The sequence below is a fragment of the Orcinus orca genome, chromosome 17 (assembly GCF_937001465.1).
Source record: "Orcinus orca chromosome 17, mOrcOrc1.1, whole genome shotgun sequence".
Lineage (NCBI taxonomy): Eukaryota > Metazoa > Chordata > Mammalia > Artiodactyla > Delphinidae > Orcinus > Orcinus orca.
Genome location: NC_064575.1, coordinates 34,875,832 through 34,889,174, shown reverse-complemented (window position 1 = coordinate 34,889,174; position 13,343 = coordinate 34,875,832).

The window sequence follows — 13,343 nt, the reverse complement described above, 5'->3', positions numbered from 1 at the left end:
CAGCTAGTAACAGAACTGCTAGGTTAAAAATGGGTACAATTTTACTTACTAGATACTACACAATTGTTCTGCAAATTAGGCTTATCAAGCTATGCAAAAGACAATAGGGTCTAAAAATGTCCCTTTCTAAACACCCTTACCAATATTTGGTATTGTAAGAATTTAAAATATTTTACCGATTTCCTAGATCTCCTTGTTTCTCATATATTTCACCAATTTCTAGTGAAGTTGAACATCTTATCAATTCTTTATCCATCAGTCCAGTATGGTCCCTTCTAGAAATTGCCTGCTTCGATCCTCATTTGTCCATTTTCCTATTAGTTACTGTCCTGCTAATTTATAGAAATGCTTTATAACTATGAAATATTGATCCTACATTGTTTACATGTGTTGCAAACATCTACTCCCAGTTTGTGACTTGGCTGTTTATAGTGATTTTTATTGAACAGGATATTTTTATGTGGATCAATATGTCAACTCTTTTATTCAAGGTTCGAATTTTACATTTCATTAAAGAAACTCATTCTTATTTTAAGTTTATAAGAAATCATCTTACATTTTATTTTTTAAATTTTATTTACATAATTAGGTATTTAACCTAAATGCAACAGATTTTTTTTATATTTGAATGGTATAGATTTTTTTTTTCTATATGGATAACATAGTACTTCCAGGTTAGTTATTTACCAGTCCATTTTTTTCTTCAGTGATCTGTAATGTCATCTCTATTATGTATCACGTTTACATTCACATGCAGGCAACAGCATTCTTTCCCTGGTTTAAAAAATCCAGATCAAGAGGACAGTAAGTTGTTTTAGTCAGCTCAGCCTGCCATAACAAAATGCCACAGGCCAGGTGTCTTAAACAACAGACATTTATTTCTCACAGTTCTGAAGGCTGGGAAGTCCAAGATCAAAGTGCCAGCAGATTCAGTGTCTGGTGAGAGCTGATTCCTGGCTACAGAGGGCCTCCTTCCAGCTTGTGCGTACATAGCCTTTCCTCCATGTGTGCTTGTGGGGAGGGAGTTGACTCTCCTGTCTCTTCTTCTTATGAGGACACGAATCTCATCATGAGGGCATCACCCTAAACCTAACTACATCCCAAAGGCCCTCCAACCATCACACTGGGGGTTAGGGTTTCAATATATGCATTTCGAGGGGGCACACAAAACACTGAGTCCGTAACATAGGTGCTCAATAAGTGTTCTTTGATGCATCAAAAAGTAATTTAGGGCTTCCCTGGTGGCGCAGTGGTTGAGAGTCTGCCTGCCGATGCAGGGGACACGGGTTCGTGCCCTGGTCCGGGAAGATCCCACATGCCGCGGAGCGGCTGGGCCTGTGAGCCATGGCCACTGAGCCTGTGCTCCACAACGGGAGAGGCCACAACAGTGAGAGGCCCTAGTACCGCAAAAAAAAAAAAAAAAAGTAATTTAAACTGATTCTCTGCAGCAGCCTATTACTGAAACATCTTTTAAATCATCTTTCCCCTCTATGAATATAGAGCTAACCCTAGCTATAGAGGAGCCACATCATTTGGGTATTTAGCTTATAATATTCTAATTGTACACATCTAGGGAGATAAAGAGAGAAGGAGAGGAACAAGAATTTAAGTAGCCTGAGTGAGTCTGCCTGCCCTTCCATGCACTAAATATAACCAGGAGGGTAGTGAACAGGGAGACACAAATTAACTGTGCCTACAAGGGGTGTCGGTCCCTGGGAACCTCTCTCAGAGTAATCAGCTTGCAGTGTGTGCAGTGTGGTTCTAGTTTGAAGATATGCATTTTTCACATACGTATTTTACTTCATAGAATTGTACACAAATCTACTTACGCTGCACTTTATGTCAAACTTAACGGATTTCTAAAGGCATTTTTTTACTATACATGGTTTTTGCCCTAAGTGCTGACTAAACCCTAATTGCTGAGTCAGACACTGCTCCACCGTAATCAGTGTGTCAACAGAACATCAAAATACTCTTCTTTAAACAAGAGGTCAGATAAAAAGAGAAGTTTCTAGTCTTCACTCACAGGTGAACCAAGACGTGCAGGGATAAGAGTGATTTCTGAGATAAAGCCAGCATGAAATAGAAAACTAGTGAGGATGTGCTGTATAGCAAGGGGAACTCTACTTGGTGCTCTCTGGTGACCTGGATGGGAGGGAAATCCAAAAAGGAGGGGAATATGTGTATACATGTGGCGGGTTCACTTCACTGTGCCGCAGGAGCTAGCACAACATTGTAAAGCAACTATACCCCTGATTAAAAAACAAAAATAAAAACAAAAAACCCCAGCATGTCTTAGTTTCCAAGGTAAACACAGGTATACCAGGACCCTGAAAACCTGGAAACAGAGCCTCTGTCCACCAGCAACAACTGGGCAACAACAACCTGGCCCTTTCCTCCTGGATGAAGAAATGAGTTTGCTGACACTGTGTTTGTTTCAAGACCCAGAAAGTGCCAAATACTATGAAGTCACAGAAATGAACATGACACGTTATGGTGGAAGCTCTTCTCAAAAGATGGCAGACACATTGAATAGAAAAGGGTTTGGCTGTACCAAGAAGTGAGTTTCTCAAAGCTACAGAGAGAATGACTTTGCAGGGACAGTGGCATTGCTGAGAAGGTGATTCCTTTAGGAACACTGTTGACAGACAAAGCTTTGCTGATAGTGGCTACACCTGCCAATTCTCTGTGTGGCTAACTCACTTCTGATAACCTTTTATATCAGCTTGTTATGTCAGGAACTTAATCCAGCCCAGCAGTGGTTTTGTGGTGCTGTCCAGACAACCTATTCTCACCTGAAATGCTTCAATGGCTGTATCTATCCAATGGCAAGGAAAATTAGAATAATTTTCCCAACAATTTATTATACCATAATAATAGTTTACCTGAGGAACTAGGAGCAGAATTCATTCCCCATTCTTTAAAGCATGATTCCTTTCTGAATCAATCACAGGATATTAGCTCTTCTAGGTATCTCAGAGATTACCAAGTCCCATAATTTGGATAAGAATCTGAAAAGTAGAGGCACTGAGTAGTCCACAGTCACAACGCTAAGAGGCAGAGCTGGTCTTAAACACCGCTTTCCTAGATCTTTGCATCCTAAATCTTTGCTCAGCATTTGCATCCACAAAGCCAAATGCCAATAAGCTAATCAGGATCCTATCAATGCAGCTATTTTCTTGCTTAAACAATTTACTACTTTAAGAGACTAGAGACCTAAAACTTTGTGCTCCTAAGAGCTTAAATGGAATGAAACAACAAAAAATCTGTATAACTGGGGTTATCTGTAATGCTCTTTTTTTAAAGTTAAAAAAAAAAAGGAAAGAAAATGGCCGTAATTCTTCTCCACTGACTAGGTTTACTTGGGGTTGGTTATTATTTCAGAGTAGCAGGTTTTAAAGGGACAGTCAGGTCTCAACGGCATGAAGAAAGGTGCACAATTTTTTCTGAAGCTCATCAAATTAATAATGACAATAATAATAAGACTAATAATATGATAGCTAGCTTTTATTGAGTTTGTGGGTTTTTTTTTTTTTTTGGCCACACCACACAGCATGCGGGATCTTAGTTCCCAGACCAGGGATTGAACCTGTGGCCCTTGCAGTAGAAGCACAGAGTCCTAACCACTGGACTGACAGGGAATTCCCTATTGAGTTCTTATTAGTATCTAAGTTCTATCTATCATTTAATCCTCATAATAAACTATATGGTAGATATTATTTACCTATGAGAAAACTGAGGCATAGAGGAATTTTAAACCTTATGGAGGAAGGAATTGAATCTAGGAATGCCTCCTTAAAAATCACAATCTTAATCATTCCTTACTGAGATGATCCTCTTACAAAGATAGGGAGATGGACTTCAGAACTCTCATCGTCTTTTCTGGATTTAGAATTTTAGTTCACAAAAGGTGAATCTGCTACCTGATTTGCTGGTACCCTCAAAGAGTTAATGATCCTTCCAAGGCAGAAATTCCTTGGAAGGGAGTAATTCACAGCCTGGGGAAATGCAGACCAATATGTATAACATGGTAAGCAAATGAGTTCTTTCTATTGCAGTGTCGAGGGTGACACATTACATAGGATCCTCTCTGCATCCTGTGGATAGCGGCATCTATATAACGTACTCAAAATAAATAAGGCTTTGAGTGTATGGGAAAGATAATCACAATTCAATTTACACAGAGACATGAATCGTCTACTGTATGTTACAGTGACTGCTCAACTTCTCAAAGAAAACATTCGTTCTTCTTCTTTCCCAAAGAGCATCTTGCTCATCTACTAACTTCATATTTTCAAATACAGCTGTTTCCCTCTCAGATGTCAGAAATGCCACCACACATACTGGATCCCCTTGAAGGGATCAAGAGAGAGTCAAGTTCTCAAAAGTGCCTCATGAGCACAAGAAGAAGGTCCAAGTAGTGTGTGAAGGGGAATGAGACAGTTTCCATTCTCTTGAAAGATGGCTAATCTCAACTGTAATGGATGGTCAGAGAGTTGCTGGTGAAGAGGGACCGACACACTGCTGTGGCAAGGCACACAGGTGCAGAGTTTTGGAGTATCTACAGGAGAGCCTTCCATTCCTCAGAGCCAACAGTATGGCAGTGATTCCAAACACACAGGCAACGCTCCACCCTCAAGGCCGTATTACACGTACGTGGCTAAAAATGGAAACTTTCCTACTGTCCCAAAATGGGGATGCTGTTAAACACATATGGTGCATTCTCGTTAAGGAATACTATGTAGTCACCAAAGACCACACTTAAAAAGCACAAACAGTAAAAGATAACAATAAATATTAGATTCTACTACTTTCATAAGTTTTGTAGTTTTAACTCATTCTCTCCTTTTTTTCTCTCTCTTACTTTCCTTTCCTTTTCTTCCCCATTAATTCAAACGAAAAACTACATTGGAGAAAGTGTGGTAGGGAATATACCAAAACGATGAAAGGAGTTCTCTGTGAACTGGTCATCCTTATTTCACTTTAAAGAGGGGAAATGTAAGGATCAAAGTGGTCCAATGTCTTTGACCCTGGTATACAGTACTGGTAAATTGGGGTGATATAATACCATGCTGCTTCACACCTACCCACTGAAGTTAACACCCCCCACCCATTCCTCAGTTGTGAAATGATGACCTTTCTGATCTCTTCAAATGCTGGTGTAAAGGGGTCCAGACACATATGACTGTGAGACTTGCATGTTCTTACTATAAAAAGTTCACCAAGTTAAACGTATTATAATTTCAGAAGTCATATTATTAGAATTAGAATTATCAGGTCTTTAATGTGTATATTATAAGAACAAGTTCTAGTTGAAATGAATTATTTTAAATTAATGAGCAGACCTGAAAATCCATTTTCATTCAGTCATTCATTCACTCATTTGCCATATATTTATTGAGCACCTTTGGTGTCCCAGGTCTTGTGCCTGACTCCAGGAATATAAAAATTAATAACATAGGCCCTACTTTCAAGAAGATCAATGTCAAGTGAAACATGATATACACACACACTAAAGTTGCACACACATGCTATGGTAATTATAATGATAGGGATAGTCCCAGGTATGAGTTAGAGAGGCATGAAGAAAAGTAACAGCCTGTAAAGGATTCCTGAAGAAAAGAAGGGAATGCCTTAGTCAAATTATATAGTATTAATAGAGATATCTAGGGGGACAGGGATAAGAAAGAACATGCCAAAGAGCTGGAAAACACTGAGTTCAAAGCAAAGAGAGACAAAGGATGAATTTTTCCACCTGGAGCAGATGACAGCAAAACTTGTTCACCAGTTATAGTTCAGATGCGAACCACTACAGGGAATTGACAAGATAATCAAATTAATGCTTATATTCATCTTTACCATGTATTTTCCATAGCTGCTAGAGCTCTCCAATGGTTATATAAAAGATGGCTTTAGTGGGACAAGCCATGTCCCCCCGCCCAAGTACAACAAACCAATTTGTGTAAGACATGCTGAAGCCTTGAATTAGGGAAGTGGTGGCAGGGATAGAGAAGGAAGAACAAATTCAGAAATTAAGTAGATTAATCTATATGATCAAGGTATGGACCATCCCAATATACACACAACCTCAGGATTTGCATACTATTTCAGGGAGTCAAATAATTTAAAGCTCATCCTAAGTGTCTACGAATACTCAATTAAGAATGCTTCATCTATAATAAGTAAAACTGTGATGAATACCTGTGGAAATTAATTTTCACTTCAAATTATCAAACTACCATTGCTGTTAAACACCTACAATGAAGACTGGCCTACTTCTCAAACTGATTCAGTGAAGTTTTATTTTAGATATGGTTTATTAGGGGGTTTCCCTGGTGGTGCAGTGGTTGAGAGTCCGCCTGCCGATGCAGGGGACACGGATTTGTGCCCCGGTCCGGGAAGATCCCACATGCCGCGGAGCGGCTGGGCCCGTGAGCCATGGCTGCTGAGCCTGCGCGTCCAGAGCCTGTGCTCTGCAACGGGAGAGGCCACAACAGTGAGAGGCCCGCGTATCGCAAAAAACAAACAAACAAACAAACAAAAAATGCACACGCCTTTTGACTCAGAAATTCCGCCTCTAGGAATTTTATTCTAAGGAAAAATTGGAAATTGGCACAAAGATATTAAACACAGATAAATTCATTTTTGCAGAATTATGGAAAGAGGGGTAAGATGACTAGATAAAAAGCCAGAAACCTGCAACAGGAGTTAGAAAGCTAAATCATGGTACATCTGTGGGATGGAATACCTTGCAGCTTTTTAAATTGTGGAAGAATATTTTTAATGACATGCAACGTCTCTAATGTTGGATTACATTTCTGCATGACTGTTATACTTCAAAGAAAAGGTTACTCTAAAAAAATTAATAATATATCTGGCCATTCTCACTTAGTATGTGGTTTTATCATTTAGATGTGTGGTTCAGATTTTCAGAATATGGAATGCTAGTAAAAACCAACAGTCAAAGAATTAAACTGTAGAATATGATAACTTCAATATTTTATTATTTGGCCTTTGTCTACACTCCCCTCAGCTCCATATACATCTCTAAACTATGGCTAAGGAAGTGAGAATTAATATAATTAACAAAGGAGGCCAACACTATGAGAATCATGAAGGAAGAAAATAAGAGAAAAACTGACAATTAAAAAAACTGTCTAAATATTTCTTGAATAAACCAAAATTTACTCAGTGAAACTTTAGATTTAATCACATTAAAAAAACAGAAAGAACCTAAAAATCTACTCTTTTAAAAACATTAATTACTCAATAAATACAATTATAGCAAAGGATATTCTGTTTCTTGACTTTAGTTAGGGTCCATGTATGGGTTCACTTTGACATGATTTACTGAGCTATATAGGCGCTTTTCTTTATGTTAACTTCATATGTTTTCTTTATGTTAACTTCAACGAAAACATTTAAAATCTAAGTCTTGAGAAGTAAATATGGCTGCAAATGCTTTGTATGTTGTGGATCCCATGCGAAGAAGAAAACTTGGAAGGAATTCATATCTAGCTAAGACAAAAAGAATTGAAATTCAAAGATTGAACCCTTTAAGTACAATAGCAAAAGAAAAACTTGTCTGAATGGGTATATGACAAATAACATCTATTTAGAGAACTTAACAGAAATGACTTTACTGTAATTAATGCAACTGCTAGTCCTTTCCAAGATAACACTCTATGATGATGGAAATGTCCAAATCTCCATTGCCCAATACAGTAGCCACTAGCCACATGTAGCTGTTGAGCATCTGAAGTGTGGCTGGTATGACTAAGAAACTGAGTTTTCAAATCAATTTAAGTTAATTGAATTTTAATAGTCATATTTGGCAAGTGGCTACAGCACAGCTAAGAGTAAGCACTGTGAAACCAACTATTTAGCTTTAATATTCAAGTTAATAAGATTGTATGTACTGGAGAAAATAAAATGAAACCCCACTCTTCGGTCTCTACGTCCCCTAGTCTGAAGTGCCTCGTTACTGCTGATAACACCTGCATGGCTGACCATTTACTCCCTAAGAGAAGAAAACTGACACTGCTTATAAGTTCCAAATGACACTGCCAGTGAGCTTTATTTTCTAATGGAACAACTGCTTTCTAGTTAAACGGGTTTCTCAAAAGGTCTAATGATTTGCTGTCATGAAAATATATGTTTTGTCACCATCTTTCTCTTTTCTTTATTTTTTAAGTCAATAATAGGCTACAACTACTAGAAAATTATTTACTTTTTCTTGAAAATATTGGGACAATCACAGTGTCCCTGTTTATGGCTCTATGAAGCTAGAAATTTGGTTATAAATGTCCAGCTTTCCAATCATGCACTGTATCATTTTCACTCTAGAATGGACCATTTCTCTACAACCCTGGAACCTTACATAAACTTCCTCTCCCTATATTTCTCCTACATTTGGACAATTTCAAGTAGGCCTTCAGAATGCAGAGTTCAAGTTCTCCAAATGCCTTCCATAGTATTCACCATTTGATTTTGTCTCTCTACTATGACCTGCTCTACGTTATGTAGTAGTACTGAATATTTTGATAAGGGATTGTGATGCCTATTTAATTTTCTGTCTTCACAAACTATAAGCATGTGAGGTCAGGGGCTGTACCTTATTTGCTGTACACATATATAGTTTATTAATATTTTCTGGGTAAAATGAATGAAATAAATCAAATATTACTAAATTAACTACATCACCAGAGGGGTGAAAAACAAAGGACCTATGTTAATTGTATTATTATTATTTTTTTTTTGCAGTACACGGGCCTCTCACTGTTGTGGCCTCTCCCGTTGTGGAGCACAGGCTCCAGACGCACAGGCTCAGCAGCCATGGCTCACGGGCCCAGCCACTCCGCGGCATGTGGGATCTTCCCGGACTGGGGCATGAACCCGTGTCCCCTGCATCGGCAGGCGGACTCTCAACCACTGCACCACCAGGGAAGCCCTGTTAATTGTATTTAAATTCATTTGATTACACACATGAGCAACAACACACTCTTCTCTAGTGCCTATGGCATATGAAACAAGAGGAGGGTAATAGGCTGCAAGCCTAAGGAAAAAATGTAAGAGCTGAAAATGAGAGATTTAACAAAAGAGGAACATGTTGTATGTTTGCATATATAAATGCCGTCAGGTATAACAGGGATCTGCCAATTTTTTTTTCTTAAATGGCCAGATAGTAAATAGTAAATATTTTACGCTTTGCATGGCATAAGGTCGCCATCACAGATTCTTTTTTTGGGGGGTAACCACCTTGTAAAAATGTAAAAACAATTCTTAGCCTACAGGTTATAGAAAAATAAACTGCAGCCTTCATTTGGCTGACAGATTATAGTTTGACTACTCCTGACATAGAGGATTAGCACTCCTAATGTGAACACTTAAATGATTTGTCATGCTTTGCCTCAAAGAAGAAAATTGCCACATATGGATGATAAATGTTACGTTAGTACGAATCTGAGCCTTCACATCCCATGTTTAAAAAGGAAAGATAAAGAAAGAAAAATAGTCATGGTAATTTAATCAGAACAACGTTGACCCAGTTACAGATGTGTTTGCAGATGGCAATCTGTATAAAATGGTCTGATTAATAAGGCCTGACATATGATAACACCAGGAACCCACACTCCATAGGATGTTGAAAATATCTAAAAATGCAAGTTGCAGAAAAGGGCTCTTCCCCATAGGCTCATGGAGCTTCACTGAACTAGATGAATCCTTCTTTGGAAAGTCTTATCACCATTGCTGGTTATGAAAGATATTGTATCCCATATCTACATTGTGTTTTTCTTTGGATTTTACTTAATCAGAGAAGTAAATATTTTAAAAGGGAGGCAATGTACCTTTTCTTTGTTCTGCCTCTAGAACTAGTGTATTATTCTCCAAATGATGCCAATTATTAGATTTTAAAAAGTGAACACAGTGTTATACTTACTAAATGCCTAAAAAGAGAATTCTCTCTCTTCTTATAACTGAGCAGGACCTTGTGGGGCCTTCCCAGGACAAACGTCCCCACCACCCCCACCCCGGCCACATGTCCTCCGCCTGTCTCTTGTTTGTAGAAAATATTTATTCCCCCAGGCCTCCACTGAGTCATAAAAGCCTGGCTCAAGAATTAATGATTGAAAGAATGTGAACACGTAGTAACAAAAAATAGTAGTTGGACCAGGAGAAATGGTAACAATTTACAGTCACAGAATCTTTAGTTCCTCCCTGAAGGACATAGATAACAGCATCTGACACATACTCTTGAGTTGTTTTGCATATACTAAAACCCCCACTAGACAGAAGAAGCTAACTGCATGATGACTATAAGCACGTAGGTCCCAGACCAGCTGGGGTCTGAGGACTGATGATGTTAATCCCTTGACGCCATCCTGTTAACTCACCATCAACCAATCAGAGAATTATGCAGGAGCTTACCAGGCACCCTGCAACTATCTCCCTCATCTTGCCTTTAAAAACCCTTCCCTGAAATCCATGGGAGAGTTCAGGTCCTTACTTGGCCTTTCAATAAAGGCTGCACTTTCCTTCACAAGAGCTTGGCTTTACTGTGTGTGGGCAAGTGGACCCAAAGGTCTAGTTTGGTAACACTCTTTCTGGCTTATTGAGTGAATTCTCCATTTACATCTTCTTTGTAGCTGCATCTTACGGGCTTAAGAACAATAACTCACTACAAAGCACGTAAACAGAATGTATCTATTATCTCAATACCTTCAGACATGGTTAGTACTTACATATTCAAGTACAGAACAGACAGTCTCCTAGAGAACTTTAGTTTTTCAAGAAACACGGTAAAATGGTTCTAAAATAACCCCTTAATTTTGAGGGAGAGAAATGTCTAGGAAAAAAAAAATAGTGTTACCCACAGAATAAAAAAAAAACAGGCTAAACAGAAATCAATCTTTTTTTTTTCCTTTTAGATTGCAAAAATTGCTAAAGTGGTTAAGGTAGCATACGATTTTTCTTTCTGAAGAACTTTGTCCAGTCTGACAAGTAAATAAATGTGTAACTCTCTCTCTCCTTTTATTGCTGCTGAAACAAGAAATGGAAAATAACTGCAGCGCATTTATGACATACTAGTTTCTTTCTCTACATGAAACACACAATGACAACACTTTATAGATGAACTGTACCTTTGATTGAACACAGAATGGTGGACTAGCTTCACTTTTGTGGAAATGGATAATCTGTCATAGTTTCTGCCCCTGGAAAAAATTACAACCCAAAGGAAAACTACTGGAAAGCCTTTTTTTCTAACAGTGATAAAATATGAAACTGGTATTTTTGGTGTACATAAAATATTTTTAAAAAATTCCTAAGGAATGCTATCATCATCAAAGAATGCTTGAAGAATTTCGTGTTTCAACACATACCACTTCTCATACGTCAAACCATATTATTTACCAAAAAATCATTTTGAGATTGCTTCATGGTTATCATACTCTTGTCTGATCATCAATTCCTTATTATTACTTACTATTACCATTACTATTACTTTTGAAATAAATATGTATTATTAATGAAAATCTGCTTTATATATGGTATATATGTAAACTTAATTTTCCTCTCATACCCTGTAACCTGTAATATGCCAGATCAGTTAAAAGAGCATTTAAATGTTAAATGCTCCTATCACAGGAGTATAAAGTAGAAGAGGTAAATTTTCCCCAACCTCAGAAGAAAAGCATGATCAACTGATGTCCTTTTATGGAATTATAGCAACAAATTCCAGCCAATAATGCCAAAAATCATACTGATTTTTTCTTCTTTAAATAATAGTGAAGTTCCATTGAAACTGTTTTTTAAAGATTAAAAAAATACTTCTAAAAATACATGATTTTACTTTCAATACCAGTTTAGCTGGTCAAGAAATTTTGGTGAATTTTGGTATGAGAGTCTTTCTATTTCCCCTGCTCCAAAAAATCAGTAAAATAACAGGTTACAAAATCTGAAAAGTCTGGGTTTAATAAGCCAAGGTTTCTAGATTTAATTTACTCTGAAAAATAATTGTGCCTATAATACACTGGGATTTTCCAAAAACTTCTGGAGTTGCCATTTGGGAAATTATTAGAAGAATATAATTTTTCTCAATCCAGTTGAAATTTGAAGACTAGGTATATATACTTTTGATAATTATTCTTTGCTTTTTTTGGGGTCTCTGTCTCCTATGCTAACACAAGCTGATTAAAAGTATACCGATCTTAAAGGAAAAACTGATATTCTACAATTTCTTCAATACTCTTTGTATACAACTTGTTGTCTAATTTTCTCCTTGCTAAAAATAACCCTGGGCCACATCACTGCTATGAAGATTAAAATTACTTTTAAATATATTCATTAGGTATTTTCTATATTTAGGATAGTCAAAATCATTATTTTTCATATTTACAAGTTGTCCTTAAGTATATATTGGTTCTAGTTATAAATCTAAATGATTAATCTCCAAAATATACAAAGAGCTCATGGAGATCAATATCAAAAAACAAACAACTCAATTAAAAAATGGGTGGAAGACCTAAATAGACATTTCACCAAAGAAGACATACAGATAGCCAAGAGGCACATGAAAAGATGCTCAATATCACTAATTATTAGAGAAATGCAAATCAAAACTACAATGAGGTATCACCTCACACCAGTCAGAATGGCCACCATCAGAGTATCTAGAAACAATAAATGCTGGAAAGGGTGCGGTGCAAAGGGAACCCTCCTACACTGTTGGTGGGAATGTAAATTGATACAACCACTATGGACAAGAGTATGGAGTTTCCTTAAAAAACTAAAATTAGAACTACCATATGACCCAGCAATCCCACTATTGGGCATATACCCTGAGAAAACCATTTTGAAAAAATTCAAAAAGAGATATGTACCACAATATTCATTGCAGCACTATTTATAATAGCCAGGACATGTAAGCAACCTAAATGTCCACTGACAGATGAATGGATAAAGAAGATGTGGCACATATATACAATGGAATATTACTCAGCCATGAAAAGAAATGAAATTGAGTTATTTGTAGTGAGGAGGATAGACCTAGAGTCTGTCATACAGAGTGAAGTAAGTCAGAAAGAGAAAAACAAATATCGTATGCTAACACATATATATGGAATCTAAAAAAAAAGTGGTACTGATGAACCTAGTGGCTGGGCAGGAATAAAAATGCAGACATAGTGAATGGACTTGAGGACATGGGGAGGGGGAAGGGTAAGGTGGGATGAAGTGAGAGAGTGGCATGGACATATATACACTACCAAATGTAAAATAGCTAGCTAGTCGGAAGCAGCCACATAGCACAGGGAGATCAGCTCGGTGCTTTTCGAAGACCTAGA